We start from the raw sequence: 18,572 nt of genomic DNA on the forward strand, positions 1-18,572 counted from the left end.
ATAATCTCAATAAATACTGTGAAAACAGTCCAAATGCTTTTTCACATGATTTCTGTAAAATTTCTTTGGCTTGCAACATGCCACTGCATTTACCAGTTCTAGAAAGAAACCATATACTTTCACATCAACTACTAGATGTCAAAATAACTGGGGCAATTGCATAACAGTTGCTGTAGCACAGAGGGAAAAAAAATCTATTTTTTTTAGTACACACAATATGGAGCAGAAGGGCTATTTCATGTTTAAATTCTGTAACATTGTGAAAGGGGCTCAGTGTTTCAGGGCAATTTTTTCCCATTTGATAAGGATGTTCTTCTACATCCTAGGCTTTTTCCTGTATTTTGCTAAGAATTTAATTCCAAGGCTGGTACACTTGGATATGAAATCTGTCTTCCGCAGTGACAGCAGAGCACAGGCAGGTATCTCCTGAGCAGCTCCAAGGTCTGGGCCAGTCGCAATGACCACTGAGCAGGTCTGACTGCAACTTCGCTGGTCCTTTTGGCCCGACCTGGAGGTACAGTGGACGCGGTGCTCAGGGCACCTCGCTCACGTCGACCCTCCGCTCAGCCAAAAACACTTTCTGATCTTCGCTTGCAGTGTATACCACTACCCCCCACCAAAAACCAAAAACAATACCCCAGATTTGCTTCACAAAGAGCTATCACATGCTAATAATTTTATCCACCAATATTGCAAGTCAATGTTCAACTGCTTGTAACACAGAAGTAAGATATAGCTTATTTCAGGCTCCTGGAGTTACATCTCATTCCCTAGAAAAGTTACTTGGTGAGCAGATTATTTGCTGAATGAAACCACTGTGCTGACCTGAGGCAGGTACGTGACTGTCACTGCTCACTTGCCTCTGAACACAACATGCAGCGAAAGTTCAGAGCCTAAAGTCCATTAAGAAGTTTACTCCAGAAGTGTGATCATTTAATAGGATCATGAAATTGCTTAAAATACACTGTGGACTTTGGCATAAGAGGGCATAGATTTTTTTTTATATATAGACACATTTTTCTTATGTTTGTTAATTTATTGCAAGTTTTAATGAGAAATTATAAATCTATCTCTATACTATGTAACATGTCAATTTTAATCTTTTTTTTTTTAAACCAGATTTATCAAAGAGAACAAAGCTTGCTGGAAGTATCAGGGTCCAGCATTGTTTGTGTCTAGCTGCTGCGCCCTGAAAACGGGGCAGTAATCTCTGGTAATCCCTAGGTTTTTAAGAATACCATGGAATAACACTAGAAACAGCTTAGCAAATGATTTAAGAATGCCTCAGACTGTAATTATGTGCAGATAAAGGTCACTGGGTAGAGTAGTCCTAACACGGTCTGGAGTTCATAAAACAGTAAGGGTCTTATTCTAAAGTCCTTTTAATTCTGTTTTGCATAACTTGAGATGGAAAAGTGGCAGCATGACAGTATCTGATTTAATTTCCAGGTAACCAGTATGCTTCTAATAGGATTTTTCCACTGAACAATAGGATGGTGAAGCAAGGGTCAAGAAAAGAAAGAAAGAAAGTGAGAGTTTGGAAAGCTCCCAGGGGAAAGCACATCTTGAACTATTTGCTCCTATTCAATAAATGAAGAAGGCAGAAACATCTACAAAACTGTGAAGAAACTTCTTCTTTCTGTTCACCATTGCTAGATGTTTTCTAATCTTACCTTAAGCCCTTTTCGTCCGAGTCACTTTGCCACTACAGAAACGGCCTCTGGAAAAGGCATCCGAAAGCTGCTCCCTCCCCCTGCAGCGCCAGGGCTTGGCTCACTCACACGGGCTGGGGACGCTGGGATGTCACTTTGCTCTTGGCAGCGTTGGCAGTGGCTTCTCGTGAAGGGAGATGTCCCTGCCCAGCGGCTGGTGCCCCGCTGGGAGCAGCAGCAGCGCGGGTCCCCGCGTCCCCGCGGCGGGGAGCACGGGGCACCTGAGGCGCCTGGCTGCACCCGCAGCAGCGTGCCTACAACAACCGCCTATCGGGGAGCAACGGTTCAGGCTATGTTAACGATGGCATCAAAACCAGTTTGCTTTGCCTTCGCAGGGTAGGTGTTACGGCAGCCCGTAGAGCGCCGAAGCGGGGCCCAGAGCCTGTATCACGGCGCGCTCAGCATGACGCGGCCCCAGCACGCCTCCCTCGATTGCCTGTTCGAGCACACGTTGAGAAAAATCTGCGCTTTAAAGAAAGAAAATGCCACGTTAGCATGCAGAGAAGGGACCTTGCATGCTAACAGAAACCCTGGGTATGGGATTCGGCATTCGCCCGTGAGGGCCCCAGCGCCTTTCGCGGGGATGAGCTGGCCAGTCCCACGTGCGGCCAGGCCTGGAGAGGCAGGACAGCTCGCAGCCCGAATGTCCTTCTCCTCAAATTTCAGCCTCCTCCTCCTCCTCCCTCTGCCCCTCAAAATCACAACACAGGAACCAGAAGAATAACAGCTTGCTTGCAAACAATTTATGAACAAGGAGAAGTAAAATATCAATGAACATGATGTTCACAAATCAGCTGCACAAGCTTAAAATATAAGAAAACGCCCACTGTCACTGTGATCAAGATTTGGAAAGAAGCTATAATTACAGCATTAGCTTTCATTCCCAAAAGACTACTTAATCAGGGAACTGTCATTAGGAGCTATACTGAATTTATAAAGCAGGCAAAAAACCAAAAAACAAAAGCATACCAAATTTGCCTTCTTTTAAGTCACAGGAGTTTCACTAACATCCAGGATTTCTCTGAAAAAGTAATAGGATAATCTGGATTTATTATAAAGAAAAGAATTCATTATAATAAAAATAATGTTTGGAGAAATTACATGTAAATTATATTTTGCCAGGAAGCCAAAACTGACAATCAAATAAAAATGCCCTGAATAGTCATTATGGTAGCACAGATGTTCTCCTGCCACATTTCACTTCAACTCTTTCTATTCAAGTTGCTCTAAAATAGATAATTGAATAAGAGACTGTAACAGCAGGCTACAGACCTTTCTGTCCAGCTTGGGCTCACAGATCTATTCTTTCCAGTTTTGTTCTCAAACCTAGTATTATTAGGCCATATCTGCTGGATGCTGAACATGATGAACACTTTTAAAGAAATGTGTTTTGCAGAAATACAAGCTACACAGCTGTTGCAGCGCCTTTCTGAAGCCCTCTGCACTGCATACCATTAGCATTTCATAGAATTTGACTGAGAAGTTCAAAACGAGGGCAAATGTGCAGTTCTCAGAAGATCAACTAATTCAGCAACTTGGAGAGAGCAAGCACTCCAAGAAATCACATTAAAAACTGTTGAAAGTGCTGATTCAACAGCAAGCTTTGCATACTAGATAGAGTCTTCCAACCGGTTTCCGTGAAAATTTATGCCTGTGCATGCAGAGCCTTGATTTTTGTTCATGAGAGCTATCAGGGTCTGTCACTGCAAACAGGGCCTTGGAAATCAGGCAGCCACAGCCCTTTTGAAAGGCGCTGGGAGTCTGGTGCCATCTTTTGCTTAGGACCAGAGTCATACGATTAATTGGTTTTGTCAGTTTGCTGTGTTAACTCAAAACAAAAGCAAACATCCAGCTCCCTCAGCAGAGCGAGAGCTGGGAAAATATCATAGGCAATTGACGGAGATGTTTTAAATGATCAAAGTGGGAATCTGTGTTTTTAAAATTAAATGCAGGCAAATTTCGCAACCGAGCCCTGCTTACACCTTTGAAATTAACATCTCAGCCTTTTCATGCAAAACCTTTCACTCAAAACTATTTAACGAGCCTGCAAGTACTTTCAAATTTGCACAGATTTACCCACACCGGCTCCGCCACGTGAGCACAGCGTGCCCCTGACAGACTCCAGCCGTCCGGCCCGGGGCCCTCTGAAAGCTGCCGCCCAAAGCTCTGCCCTCTGCAAACACTGCGCCCAAACCGTGCTTTGGCGTGAGACCCGGGACGCGAGGGGGGCAGGATGCACCTCCGCAGCCCCGGGAGGTGCCCGAGCAACGCGTGGCCCCCGGGGAGCTCAGCACTGACACCGGCTCTGCGGGGAGGCAGGGATGGGTTGGGGCTGCTTCCAAGGGCTGTGTGATACCCTTCTGCAATGATCTGCTCTCTGTCCGCTGGGCCTTTACGTGAAAATAATTTCTCCTCTTTGCCTCAGTCAGCGGTCACTTGGGGTTTAGACGCAGTCCCTTACAAAATGCTCTCAGATTCATTATTTCTGCCCTTTTTTACTTTTAATGGGAGAAGCTCCTTGTGGCTGGAAGAAAACATTTGAGCTTAGCTGATAAAATGGGCTAGCACTTTACTTGCTAGCACTTAGTTTGGAAAAAGACAGTAACCCCAATAAAAGTTCTGAAAGCTAAACTATGCCACGGGTTGTTTATAGGACAGAAGTTTATTTCAAAGCAGTTCCTGGTACTATATTTTTCAAAGTTTCACTCACAGCTGTTTAATGAAATTGCTTTTTTTCTTTCCTCCGGAGACATCCAAGTCCCCAACATTGGCCTTGTACTCAAACAGGAGCCCCTAAGATACCATCAGGCACTTTGTCTGAGGAAATCTTAGGCTAAGTCCTAGAAACCTCCTTTGGACCCTCCTTTCCTGAAAAGGAGAGAAACTGAGGAATCTGTATTAAGTAGCAAAGGAAGGGTTTTGGCCGTAAGACGCAATTCTGCTGGAAACAAGCTGCATCCTCTGAACATAATTCAGTGAGATGTCACGCCAGAGTTTGAGAGTACAGCTCCAGCTTGTTTATCCTAGACATCAAAAATATACGTTCCCATAGCTCAGTGTTTGTAAAGTTTTCCATTTTTTATAGCAGGATTCAAGTAGAGATTGCCAAGCTATGAGACCGATTTATATTCCCAGTCTAAAGGAATTCCAGAGATATCTGGGAATATATTCCTGCCATATCTGTGAAATACTCATGCCACAAAAAGGGCTGATTTAAGGAGCACAGCTTCTCGTGCTCCTCCCTGCATTTAATGCCTCTTGATTTCCACGATGTGGCTCTGGGTCTCATTGCTAACAGCTGCTCTTGGATGAAGAGGACTCCACGTACAACCCTCCTTGCTGCCTTTTGCCTGGAAGCCGCTGTGCTCATTTTAACATCTGGCCTTTTCTTTTCACATTCAAATGGGACAGGAGGCCTTCTCAGTGTAATCCTACACGTTTCAGGCACTGTGGCATGGCGGAGCCGAGGCGTCCTTGTGCAGAGGTGCAGGGGCTGCGCACGCAGCTGCAGCACTAGCTGGGCAGACACGGCCAGCCGGTGCGGTGTCCTTCCCGGCCAGGCAGCGCTGCAGGGCACCACGCCGCGCAGCCCCCCAGCAGCCCCCGCAAGCCTGGCCCGCACAGCACACACCTTTGCACTCCCCCCTTGCTCACAAGCAAGCAATCCATACGCCGATTTCTTTGAGGATTTTTCCTTTTGGAAAAAGAATTTAAAGAAATTCATTCCTTTAAGAGCACCGAGCACATGTGTGTCTCTGTATGGAGGGGCTGCCCTTTGCCACGGGCAGCTTCACTGATTGCCTACCCCAGGGTAGCTGCGCTGCAAACACACGGTGCTCCTGGACCGGTGGAAAGAGATGGTGTCCCGGGGAAAACTCTCTATTGCTTAGAAAGATTGACTGCTGCATTGCACTGCTCTTGTAAGGAAAAAAGGAGGTCCATGAACTTCACTGGGACTTGCTGTTGCAACCAATACGGAGAGGAGCACTATAGGCTCACTCACAAAATGGCTGAAACTGTCTAACGGATCTTCAACTGAAATAGGGCCGTTTTGCCTGAGATACCTATGACAGTTTGCAAACATATGTCTAAAACTCCAGATACTAATCGGATCCCCACACTAAATGGTTTGCTGTTGAATACCGCTCCAGTTCCCAAGCACGTGACGGCGAGCAGCAGGTGACATCTCAGGCGTGCTCCGTGGCTGTGGCACCATCTCGTGCTGGCCCCAAGGTCTCTGATCAGTGAGGCAGGTAAGTGACCACTGTGCTATTTTTTCCTTTCACATTGCATTACCAAACTATCTCCGGATACCACTGTTCTCAGCATATTTCCTGTTCAAAATAACTGCAGCCCATGCTTTCTAGGGCAAAGAGGTGATACGCTTTTCTAACCACCCATTTCATCCTTTGCATAATTTAGGAGGGCTGCCAGGGGAGGACAGCTCTAAATGGCTGTTTGCTACCCCAGTTCCCCTTCACCCCTTATGTTATGCGCTGCAGCCGTCGTCATAAACTTTCAAGCCTGCATCCTTGCAGCGACTGTGAAGCCGGCTTCCCGCCCGGCAGCGTGACCACAGCAAAGCAGCTGGCCTTCACGTACCGTCTGCCCGGGGCTCTCCTACGGCCTCAGACTGGTTCGTGTGCACAGGGCCTCATCACTCCGGAGGGGTAAGTCACAGCACCCAGCAGCCCCACAGACATTAAACGAAGCCGCCCCTCCGCTTCCCCCAGCCAGCGGCGCAGCGCGGGGTTGCACCAGCCCAGCAGGGCTTGCCGAGCCCCACAGCCCGGTGTGCCAGCTCGCCGGCCAGCAGCCACCGCTGTCGGGGCTTCCTGAGCCACAGCTCACATCCAGGCTGCCAAATTTAACAGCCCCCAGCAAACCCATCTTCCGTGGGTTTGACCAGTCCTTTTTTTTGCACCCCTTCATACCTTTGGCCTCCAAGACGTCCTGCGGCAATGAGCACCCCAGTTTAAGTGCGCACTGAGCAGAGAAGAGCTTCCTCTCATTTGTTTTAATTAAACCCACTGCCTGACAGTCCCACTGGGCATCTCAGACTCTGAGATCAGCGTGAGCAGTCATTCCCTATCTATCACCTCCAGGCCAGTCGTCAGTTTTTAGTAATCTTTTATCATCTTACTCACCCCCAAACTTCTCCTCTGTGCTGAGCATAGCTTACCTGGACCAAAGGAAATGGGTCAAAAGCCTCAATTCACTTAAACACTAGTCCTTTCACTCTTCTAATTCTGCTTTGTTTACACAGATAACCTAGCTATACATCGTCCTCAAACACAAAAGAGTTGAAAAATAGGAAACCACTACCGCCACACTTGCACCTTCAGCAGGATTAACAGGGCTATTTGTACATGTAACAAGTGTGACCAGAGATTTCCGCACTGAAGCCTATTAAATCCCCATGCGCGCACACACTCCACCGGGACGACACTGCTCCGAAGCGCGCAGCGCTCCCCTTTGGGACCAGATCTCCCGGAGGTCCGCTCCAGCACGGACACCAACACCGAGCGGCCACACGCCCCACCGGCACGGCACAGAAGAGGTGGGACTCAATTGAACAGTGGCAACAAAAGCATCCCACCACAGCCACGGGACAGAAAGCAAGGAGCACTCTGTCTAGCAGAAACAGAAGGGGAGTTCAGCTAGACGTAGCATAATTAGGAGACATTCCCGTTCTGGTTAAAACTGTCATGGGGTTTTTACTGCTAAACGTGCGTTTGAAACCAAGCTTTGCACCTAATTTCCCAGTTTCCTTTCTACTGTTTGAACCTTTACTAAAGTCACAAATATTATTATGACCTCAATCTCTTGTTATGGGAATAAATGACATCAGAAACTCAGCGTGGCTTTACTGTGAGAGTAACAGTGCATGTGTGTATGTACACTCACACGTGTGTGGGTATATATGCATGTATTAAGGTTAGGAGAGAAAATCCATTTAAAATAATGTAAGATCCTTACAAATACCAAATTGCAAGAGGAGAATATTTTGTTCAGTGAACAAGGTTTGAGATCTAAGTAAAAAGCAGCAGAAAGTTTTCAAACTGTAGCTGTGCCACTTTGAGCCTAACAAATTGAGGTGATAGCTAAAGTGTAGTTACACTAGACCAGCTACTTATATGCAAAAGAGTGCTACATCTTCTGTTAGTTGTTAAGCTGCAGCTCACTCAGCCATCACACTCCAGCTAGGAATCCCCAGCGGCTTATTTTCCCTTTCTTGTACATTTGCCACATCATTGCTATGCTCAGCACCATACAAGAACAAATTCTCTCTAAAAATAAGTAGTAGCGATCCCTTAATTGGAGCTCTAGGCGTAGCTGAATTAGATGTAGGAGGCTGGTGGCTACACAAGGGCGAGAGGCCTCTGCCAGGGCTGATGCTGGTGGCACTGGCAGGGCAGCAGGGCGCTGCGGTTCCCACGCGGTTGCCGAAGGCCAGGACAGAGGGCGAGCAGCGGCTGAGCATCCCGGCAGCTCTCCCGGTGCCCAGTCCCGGCCGCAGTGGCCAACGGGGGCCACCACCAGCACATGTCCTGGTGCAGGGCCACGCCACCAAGTTCCTGCCTTTCCCTCGGCTCGGCCAAGCCGCAGCTCCTCTGGTGGGTCACAGACAGGCAGCGAAACACCGACGGCAGCGGGAGGTGCCTGTGTATCAGATCCATCGCACCCACCTTACGATCGTATTTTGACGCAGATGTAGGCATTTGTTTTGGATGGGGTTATCCTATGTCTCCCCTCTATTACTTAATAATGACCTAGCTAAAGCTGTATCAGGATGGATATGGTAAAGGACATCGCTATTCAGATCAGATACTCATCATTAACTTAGAGAGAGATAATGAATAAGGTTAATAGCACTGCTGAGCTGAGATAGATCAGCATGCTGAATTTAGATTAGATCTGCAGTCAAACTTCCCGAAGACCTTGCTTGGGCATGTGCCTTTCGTTCACACACGGGGAGAGAAATCCACGTCACAGCTCAGATCACAAATGCTTGGACCCAGATTTCTGATCTGAGCCCATCAATAGTATTCGTATTTTTCAGTTCAGAGCCTTCTCTCCCTCTTCCCACGAAGGCTCTTGTTCTGCATTCTCTGTGCACTCTCTTCTCCCTGCCAGTTTTATAATACGCACACAGGAGAAGCTCTTTAAACATTTCCCATCGCTCCAGCACATAGCAGAACAGATTAATCTCTTGAAGACATGGCCTGTAATGAAGCTAGCAGACCAAGGTAATGTAAATGCCAGAGTGATCAGGAGCAGTGGTGAAGACTGCAAATATCGCAGTCTACTGATTTATGATCACTCTGGTTGACCTTGCTAAGAGTTTTAGAAATACATGTTAGTTTAGGCAAATCTCAACCTGTCTTCTGGCCAAAATGTTCCTCACAGGACAGCAGGTCTAAACAGGCATTATTTACTACTGTTTGGTTCCCAGTGAATCATTCAGTGTAATTTTCAAAAGCTCACTAATAATGTGTTGGACCAAAGTAATAACTCCCTGTGGATCGCAAAGAAATAAAGTGCTTTATAGTTCTATCCCACCTTCCACCAAGAGATAACCCAGCACTTTATGAACTCATGAATTTAACTTCACTGCCTACGAGGCCTGGGGAGAAAAAAAAATACTTAAGAGATTCACCTCTAACACAGAACTGTAACTTGCTTGTAAAAGTATAATATAAACATATTTGAAAATCAGATTTTTTTCCACAGATTTTCCATTACCATTTCTCTTACTGCTAATTTTAATTGCAAAATATATTCCAAGATGACAAGATAAATTTCAGTAGTTAAAAGGCTTAATAAAATTGATCCTGACAGACCAAAGAGTCACTTTGATCCATTCCCAAATTAAGGGCATACTATAACTAGAGTAATATTCCAACTTCAAGATGTGTTTCCTGTTATTCACTGCAAAACCATTAAAACAGTTGTATATGGCATAACGTGATATGAAACAGTAATATTGCAGCAGTTTGAATGTAAGCAGCCTCTCTTTTCAACGAGAAACCATAGTTCAGCTGCCTTTGGGTCAGCGAATGTCACAAACGTCTTAATACCCAAATTATGAGCACTATGGTTCAACAAAAGAACCTCGGCTAAAACCTGCTTGCCTTCCAGTAGATGCCTGGGGGAGATTTAAATCATTTCCACCAAAGTGATCAGTATTCCACATGACACTTCACAAAGGAATTAAAGAAAATCAATTTCCTTCAGCCCTTCCTATTTCTGTGCTTTGTTATGAGTCAATGACAGCTCAAGTGTTTGCATCATTAATGAGGTCTTTCAGCACATAATACCTCAAACACTGCACAAGATCTCTCTCGGGATGGATAAAACAAACTCACTAAGTTCAGACGTCCAGACATCAGGACAGGAACCAGGCAGCTCGACTGCATTACACCTCTCGTACGTGCATACGTGTATATCCTTTTTGAACTGGATTGTATTATGCAGTGTAACATTTTTAGCTAGCTCTTTGAGACCAACTGCATCGACACAAAATGCCTCTGACTGCATAGGAACCGAGAAAAGCAAAGGCATGAATATGTGATAGTCATCATAAACCTTGGAGGCAGAGCCTGAAGCCAAAGGGAGGGAGGTGTGCTGCTCTTCCAGAAACGCTGTATGGACTCCAAGGTACTCTGTGGCTGCTCTTTTTTTGCTATAGCAGCTACATTTACTCCAGAGTTGGAAAGCTTGGTCTGCGAGGTGTCCAGCCTAAAGCTATAATTTTAGCACAGCAATTGTTAGCAAATTTCACAGCAGAGATGTGGAGGAAAAAAAGCAATGTCTATGGAGAGGTTGTTACCCATGCTCACTGACCCTTACAATAACTAAACAATAACCTTGCTAAGAGGTTTTTTCTTATTATGGTACTCTGCCTAATGGAAAATCACATGTGAAAGGACCAACACCTATAGGCTAGTCTGCTTGCTCAACAGCATCTCCCATGAGCTACAAGAGCCTCCTGCTGACTGACTGGCATGGGAGTCACAGAATTTCTTCAAATTCATTTTTTCTTACTGAGAGAAAACTATAGTTTTATTCATATTCCTCTGCAGCCTCCTGCTATCTTTAGGTCAGAGTCCAAGATCTGCCTTCTGCTTCTTGTCTTCCACATGGCTCCTCTCCTGCAACATGCTGTTTCATCTCAATTTTTGAAGACAGCTTGCTGTGTCTCTGATTAGTTTGCTAATCAAAAGTTAACTGTCACACTCTTAGAAAATGTGCTCTTCTGAGTTCAAGTGGCTCCCTAGAACATCTTAGTCTTTATGTCCAATACCAACTCACTTTCTTTGTGCAGTACTGGGGAAATTTCTCATATTTAAGCCACAAGACTCTGACATACAAACTCCAACAAAAAATCCTGCAACAATTTATGGCCTTCCTGCTCCGCCATCACCAGTCCAGCTTGATCCCTTGGTCGAAGAGCAGCACACACGGAGCTTGGACCACAACAGCTGAAACACAGGCACACATTTCCTTACGCTATCGTGTCCGTAAGCTCCAGACACAGGAGAGTAAGGTTCCCGTGCTGCGGCCAGGGATGTCCCTCAGCGCCTCCAGAGTAGGGCTTGCCAGCAAGCTGGGGGACCCTGGTTTTGCCCATACTGCAGCTTCTCCACTGCTCTGCCATGGCCAGGCTGTTTGATTTGTTGATAATTTTTTCCTCTCACTTGAAGGCAGACTGTGGTGCCGTGCCCCTTTCTTTGGCACGGGAAGTATACGGTAGGAGCACAGTAAATAGAATGAAAACACGTCAATGTATAAAAAGTTCAAACAACGTTCTCAAGTTGTATCTAAACAACTTGTTAAAATCCTCACCTCATCACAGAGAACCAGCATAAGAAGTAACACTGGCAAAGTGCTCAAGCTGCTCTAATTGAAAGCAGTTCACTCTGCTGAGCACCACAGCAGGTCTGAATGTGACCACACGCACTCGGTGCGGGATCCCAACACGTTTGTCCTCTCCAAGGCTGAGCCACTAATTCCCTTTATAGGCACTAGGCCAGGTCTCCTGCTCAAGTCACCTGATTCCCTTGACTGAGGGTGTCAGTACAGCTTATCCTGTCTCAGCTGAACTTTCCTTCTGGGCCTGATTCACCACACTTTTGTACCAATATCATGGCAGAACAGCATGTCATAAATGTGTAAAACTGGTGAATAAAAACGGTAAATGAAGCCCTCCAGACCCAACAATAATTGAATCAGGATATGGGATTATCAGCTCTACCCCAGTGTTTAGTGGTTACGTTGCTGTTTATGCAAGCTGATTTTTTTGTTGTTGTTGTTAGAAACATACAATGAAAGAATATTTGTGAAAATCCCATTTTACTGAAGGAGAGGCTGTCAGCAATGACCAAAGCAACAGCTGGCACCTAACCATTCAACAGAGCTTTATAACACAAATACTTCTTAGATAAAGATTCATGCTTAAGAAAAAGACCTTCCTTGCTGATGCTTGAGCTAATGCACTTCAACACAGGAGCCTGACCGTCCCATTAATTGGCTAGACAATGAGGTCATTAAAATAAATGAGCTACACTTTTGCAGGGCTGGCAATTCAGAAATCCATGCTACCCTATTATCTTATGGTAAATAACAGACTGTAAATAATGCAGACATGTAATTAGGCCAACTAAACATTAAAACAAAAAAAAAAAAAGAAAAGAAGTTTAAGGATTTCCTTGTTTCTCCCCTTCCCCAAAAGAAGTTATCTATTTGATTTTCCACGGCTTCTCCAACCAGCCCTCCAGACTGACTTGGATGAAAAGAGTCTTTCAAACATTGTAATTATTTAGATTAAAGGTTTTAATGCCTTTTCTTCATGAAATGACTAGATTAAATGCACATCCAAGGGAACACAGATATTCATGTACAGGATCCTCCTACCATCTTTACAGTTTATCATTTGACTGCTATAAAAAGGAGGTGAGGCAGGCTGCATCCTACAAGATAATCTATGTAATTTAAGCGATGTCAGACACTTAGAATACAGATTGGAAGATGCAGACCTAACCTAGATGTATAATGAATTCAAAATGCAAAACCTGACAAAGGCCCAGATATCAGTCTTGCATTGAGAATTAACTGCAACATGTACTGAAATTAAGCAGAAGGTGCACTGTGTTTGGGGAGCCTGCAAGCCTCTGCACGCTAGTCTCGCCCTGAGCGCACAGCTTCCACATTCCTCCGCCCTGCAAAAAGGCAGCTGGATGTCTTTCGACTGGTCAAATATCAGCACTGAGATAAAGCAAAGGCTATAGGTCAGGAAACACTCTCTTCGTCCAGGGGATGTGTTTGCCCAGCAGTTGCACACCTGCTGACATCCTCTAGAAACAATATTGTCTCAAATCACAAATTTCAGCCCAAGGGCCCCTACTGCCCTAGCTGAAGGATTAAAGTGATATTAACAGAACTTTCCACCAAATAGGCAGATTTAGGACTAGGGCTATTTTTGAAGCGTTTTAGCATGAAAGTTTCACACAGAGAAGGAAACCTGACAGTAACCTAGTATAAACAACTCAGCTGGGGAACATGCCCTCCGTGGAGAACACGATCAAGGTCTGGGATCACCACATGCTCTGGTGAAGGTAAAAGCCACCCTACAAAGCCTTTGTTCATGACTTCAAGATATCGTCCTGCTGCAGTTTTCTATTTGGAGCTACCACCAGCACTTCAGCATCTACTTTTTTGCTTTGTCTATCAGGCTCATTAGTTAGAAACCACAGCGATTGTTGTGACTACTGAGAAGGAATTTAGTGCCTCCTGCACAGAAGAGGGTTTAAGAAACCCTTTTTCACCACCTCTTCTGAACTTGGCTCTTTTCCCTCTTTTTAATCAGACAAAACACAGATCCAAGAGATATGTGCTATTTGGGTAATAAAAATTCTCTGGATGAAGCACTTGAGGCAACATGTGCATGACTAGGAAATGATGGGCAGGCATGAGTGTATATTCAGACTTCATTTTTCATATCCTGTGCATGAGCATTACCAGTGTGAGGAGGAGGGAAAAAAAATTCAGGGATATGAGGACCCTTTTTGCTGTCTTGCTTTTCACAATCTCTTTTGTCCTGGAGAGACATCCAGTCTGTTCTAGGAAACATATATTTATTTGAGAGCAACAATCCACCCTGAAATGTTCTCCTGTCACTTAATAAGATGATTATCCATATACTATCCTTTGCAAATGAAAAAAGCCTACATAATGATGCACGTAATATTCTCATTTGTTTGTTGGAAAAAAGTCTTCTGGGAAGTATCAGAAATACACATCATATCCCTGAATTCTAGGAAAATACATAAGTCTGATTTAGCTGAAATTTGTCTAACAATATATAGAGGCAAATACCTCACAACTGAAAGCACATTTGAAAAGATCACAGGGACTTATTTATCCTAGCAGAGGTCAGGAATAAATTATATGCCAAAACATGTGTTCCCTACCTGCTTGTTTCGTAGCTTATGAATAGATGACAGGCAGAACTAAAACTTCTCATTTCCTGTCAAAAAGAACCTCGTTTACAGAGCAAACCTCATTTATAGGTCTTTAAGCACAAGCAAGTTGGACAAGCACGTCTCTCCCAATTTACTTTCTGGAAAGGCAACGATGTCCTGGAGGCTGTACAAGATTTTATGCAGCAACTGCTGATCAAGCCCTTGTACACGTAGATTATGCCATTTTGATAGTGTTTGCTGAAAGATCCTAATGTCTGCCAGGAGGGGAATTTCAGAACCAAAGACAATAACAGACCTCATTAAAACTCTAGATTTGCCACGCTCGTTTTAGGTTCAGTTGACAGAGGAATTAAACCACTTTCTCTATAATAAAAAACATCTTTCAAGCTGCCTCACAAGGCATTAAATTGCAAAAGAGATCAGAGCTAAGCCATTTTGCCTGAGAGTTTTCACTCATTGCAAAAGAAGAGGCTGGAATATTAGTTTTGTGGGATTTGGATTTGGATTTGGATTTTGGAGGCACAAAGTCAGGTGAAGAAGTTTGGGGAGGAAATTAGAGAGATGGGACTTTCTGAACACGTAAATCGTAGGAGTTACAGCCTTTGGATATAGTACTAAGAACCTGTCATGTATTTTTTCTATTTTGTTCAAGAAACAAATACATTTTTCATTAACTAAGAAAGTGATACCAAGAACAAGCACAATTCATAACCTCAGCCTCCGTATGCCTGATTTATAGCCCTGTAAAATTCTCTCCTTTTATAAGCTGTATTTTGTTTCCAAAATTTCCAAAATTTCTGAAGAAGTTGACATAGCTGGTTTCCAACTCTGCATAAAACAAAAGCCCAGCACATCTAGGAAAACATGACAGAATTATGTGACAAAGATACCCCAGCAAGAGCATGTGGGACTCTTGAGACTCTATTGTTTCAGACTTTGTCCCAGTGCTAAAAATGGGCGCTTGCCAGTATAAAGGCTGAAAAGAAAATGAAAAAGTCTATCAGTGACTGAGAGATAAAAAAAAAAAAAAAAAAAAAAAAAAAAAGAGGATGAGCAGGCATGATAAAGCTTCAGAGAGATGGAGGAAAAGAAAGGATATTTATAGTATTTACACATAAAATATACACAAATATATACATTCCTGCTATGGTAGGGCATACAAGTATTGCTAACAGTAAGCAAATCCATCTTTTAAATCACGTTGCTGCTGATTTACCAAAGGATCACACTTCTCTTGCATGATACATGAGGAAACTGAAGGAGGGAAAGGGTGGGAACAGATGAATAAACATCACCTTTCAATTGTTTTCCACAGGAGCTACACTAGGCCATCATTGCAACATGTAGTTCTTAAAAAAACAAAACAAAAAACAAAAGACAAAAAAAGCAAGTTTTAAAGCTCTTCCATTCAATACTAAGAAACTGTTCCATACCTTCACTGTTTCTCTGTGTGCTTATTCCTTGATTGTCAAGGCTCAGAAGAAGCAATATTATGTTTTCTGTTCCGGGGTGGCCCACTATTTCTCCTTTTTTCTTTAAATTTATTTTTTTCAGCAATTTATATGGATTACGCATGAAGTAAGGTCTCCCAAGTCAGCACTCTAAAATCTTCATGTTCCCCTCACTGAAATCCCAGGCAAATCATTTATTCTCTGTTTTTCTATTTATAAATTCTTGCACTGAAGTTCTGGAATTTTTATTTGCATTTCAAGGTTTAGAGAATGAATTGGGGTTATTTTGGCATGGTTGTTTTGTTTGTTAAGTCTACAGAACATCTTACAGGTAGGCAGTTTGTTGTTTTTCCACTAAATGCTTTCATTCTTTTTACCTGCTGCTGAACGAAACATGCTATCATATTCCTTTCAAGTACTTTTAGAACTTCCCAACATAAGTTAGACACTATTACAGGCAAGGCCACCATTCATTTGTTGCAGTTACAACTGGTAAGTTGTTATCAAAGATTCTTTGCTTTTCTGTTTCAGGGAGTTTGTGTTTCTGCTTTCAATATATCTTGACCATTTAAAGGTGCAAAATCTACTCTGGGCATTTGCCCATTGTGCTTTCAAATATCACCAAATACTAGTCTGTGTACACACTTTTAATAACTTGAGTTCTAAATCCGTTCCACATATGCAAAAATAATAATGAATTATTCAGGACTAAATACAGATTAAATACATTTATACAGCTATTGACAGAGGTCATCTCATTAAATAACATGTGCTCCCCCAAATAACAAACCCAGTCAACAGATGAAGTGTAGGTGCCTGTAAACCTCAGGAGCCCTCCAGTCAGCTGCTTCTTTTTACAGGGATTTCATTTCTTGAGCACCTTGTATGTACTAACTAGCCAAGTGCACAAAACTTACAAGCGCGACCATTGTTAAGCCCTAATGTACAAACATGGTAAGATTCCGACCTATATAGCGTCAGTCATTAGTCTGTCATAAATCCCACCTGCTGTGCCAGAACATCCTCTACCCAGGAGGAATCATCCACCACCCCAGCAAAAACATAATACCAACTCCATCCAAAGAAAAAAAGTCATCTCCCCGATGCATTCAGCGGCTGTGCTTTGTTCTGATTCTGAAATTCTCCAGCTGCCAAGAAAAAGCCAGGGTAAAATGAAGAGCCTCCATGTGGTTAGGATACAGAGTTGTGATCATTAATAATATCTGGCCATGTATTATGGTTCCTTTTTTCAAGATATTCAAAGAGTGCTATAACTGTAAGGATTGTAACGCTTAGAAAGACCAGGTATGGTAATTCACTGGGAGATGCAATCCACATCTGGATAAGCATGCCCTTCCTATAGCCTGTTGCCCTTTCTGCTGCACTGTCTTTGCAGTCTCAGAGCACAGCAGACAGCACACATGGCTGGTGTGATCCAGGGAACCCACACAGTGATCAGCAAAGAGCATGGAGAGAGAGAAAGCACATGGTCTGAAATAATAGTGTTGAGCCTGGCTTGTACAGACTGAAAAAGTGATATTTCTGCTTATGTGTGCCTCAGCTAACACAGCTGAACTGTGAAGATCAGCATAGGTCATGAAAATACCATAGATTTTAATTTTATTCATAATAATAACAGCATAATAATAATAATGAGTATGGATTCATTATTCATAGACCTGCACTAAAATGCTCCATCCACAAATACTTATTCCATTTTAAGTGGTATCAGCTACACATTAACAAAACAGGCATTATACCACATGAACTAGTTGACCATGATGCAAACATCTGAGATGAACAGTGCTTAGACAATCTGCCCTCTGAAAACATAGTGATCCACACTGCACACCAAACGTCAGCAGGGGAAATCAGGCCAGTCCCTCCACGAAACAAAGGCAATGGCTGATGGAGGCAGAAGGCACAGAGAAGGTTAGAGCAAGCTTTTCTTTCTCCTAACATTGGTCTCCTCACCTCCTGCCAGTCCAAAACCTTCTTTTAGCTACTGGAAGCCAAAGGGAGTCCAGGGTCCCAGACCTACTGTCCTATTTCATTACCTGTACCAACCTCTCGAGCTCCCAGGACACCTGGGAATTCAGTCCTGTGGGCCAGGGAAGCAGCATGATGTCTGCTCTAATGTTCATGCAATGTCCTACATGACATCTGAACGCTCCACATTTAAAAGCAGGCTTCACTTCAAATATACATGAGTTGTATTCTCCTGTTTTTACACTATCTCCATGTTCAGTCTCAGTGCACACAACGAGCTGTGGGGTATAAAAGTCTCAAGAGACCTCAGCTGGCAGACTAATGTAGAGATCAAATTTACACCCTAGAATGATCGAAGAGAGAGGACTGTTGTAGTTTCACTGGGAATATCAGAAAGGCCTGGGGCAGCTCAAAATGTGAGATCAGAGCCATCAGGGAGCAATAATACAAGCGAAAGAAACTGGAGAAAGAAGACAGAAGTGGCTTAGGGTGTACTTCAGGCTATATATCAAAGAGGTGACTTGTGAATGAAAGAAGTCAGATCCAAAACTAATTGAGCAGAGGGAAGAGCTGACAGACACAAAGACTGAAGCAAGCCTGTTTTGCTTTGCTGTCTGCTGTTCCATCTAGACTGTGCCTACAGTAGTTACCATGATTATCTCAGTGATACTATCCGTGAGGCACTAGAGGAGATGGTGGCATTAATAAGCAAAATGATTATATCAGAAGTACTGTTCATTAGATTATGCTGTCTCCTCTGCAACTGAAATGGCACTGTCGTTACTCGTCTGTCCTCTTCCACCATTTTACTAGTCTATCTTCTTCCATCATCCGAATAATACTTAAGCGGGGACTACAGGACCAAGAGCCCATGAAGTTTGAACCTGAGCTGTTTTGTTTTGTTCTGTAGGTACTAAGTCGAAGGGCACGCACTG

The 18,572-nt window shown here is 43.7% G+C and overlaps 1 long non-coding RNA gene across 1 annotated transcript in view; it reads right to left on the reverse strand.

Moving 5' to 3' along the window:
• Positions 1-2,782, reverse strand: part of LOC112987057 (uncharacterized) — a 54,493-nt gene extending 51,711 nt beyond the window's left edge. Inside the window, exons 1-2 of the long non-coding RNA XR_010385626.1 lie at positions 2,682-2,782; positions 1,674-2,179 (exon numbers count right to left, since the gene is read on the reverse strand). This is a non-coding gene — a long non-coding RNA (uncharacterized LOC112987057). The remainder of the gene's footprint in view (positions 1-1,673; positions 2,180-2,681) is intronic.
• Between the last annotated feature and the right edge of the window lie 15,790 nt (positions 2,783-18,572).

This window comes from Dromaius novaehollandiae, chromosome W, assembly GCF_036370855.1.
Source record: "Dromaius novaehollandiae isolate bDroNov1 chromosome W, bDroNov1.hap1, whole genome shotgun sequence".
NCBI classification, from domain to species: domain Eukaryota; kingdom Metazoa; phylum Chordata; class Aves; order Casuariiformes; family Dromaiidae; genus Dromaius; species Dromaius novaehollandiae.